Genomic DNA, 877 nt, shown 5'->3' with positions numbered 1-877 from the left:
AATGGCACATGATGACGCATGGTGATGGCACATGCATCGACCATCATCGGCATAGGCTGCCCTTCGGTACGGGCACTTGCCTCGACCGCCATCGGCACAAGCTGGGCCCTGGTGTGGGTTGTTGCCTCGATCACAATCGGCACATGCTGAGCCTTGGTGCGGGCGGTTGCCTCGAGCACCATCGGCAGACCCTGGGCCCTGGTGCGGCCGGTTGCCCCGATAACCATCGGCACACGCTGGGCCCTGGGGCGGGCGCTTGCCCCCAGCACCATCGGCACACGCTGGGCCCTGGTGCGGGCGCTTGCCCCCAGCACCATCGGCACACGCTGGGCCCTGGTGCGGGCGGTTGCCCCGAACACCATCGACACAAGCCGGCCCTTGGTGCGGGCTCCTGGCTCGACCACCATCGGCACACGCTGGGCCCTGGTGCGGGCGGTTGCCTCGAACACCATCGGCACACGCCGGCCCTTGGTGCGGCCGGTTGCCTCGACCACCATCGGCACACGCTCGGCCTTGGTGAGGGCGCTTGCCTCGACCACCATCGGCACACGCTGGGCCCTGGTGCGGGCGCTTGCCTCGACCACCATCGGCACACGCTCGGCCTTGGTGCGGGCGCTTGCCTCGACCACCATCGGCACACGCTGGGCCCTGGTGCGGGCGGTTGCCTCGACCACCATCGGCACACGCTCGGCCTTGGTGAGGGCGCTTGCCTCGACCACCATCGGCACACGCTGGGCCCTGGTGCGGGCGCTTGCCTCGACCACCATCGGCACACGCTGGGCCCTGGTGCGGGCGGTTGCCTCGACCACAATCGGCACACGCTGGGCCCTGGTGCGGGCGGTTGCCTCGACCACCATCGGCACACGCTGGGCCCTGG

This window comes from Durio zibethinus, unplaced genomic scaffold (assembly GCF_047325235.1).
Source record: "Durio zibethinus cultivar Kanyao isolate XHJ-2024 unplaced genomic scaffold, ASM4732523v1 HiC_scaffold_403, whole genome shotgun sequence".
NCBI classification, from domain to species: Eukaryota; Viridiplantae; Streptophyta; class Magnoliopsida; order Malvales; family Malvaceae; genus Durio; species Durio zibethinus.
The sequence above is the reverse complement of the archived record's forward strand: the minus strand, read 5'-3'. Positions refer to the sequence as shown.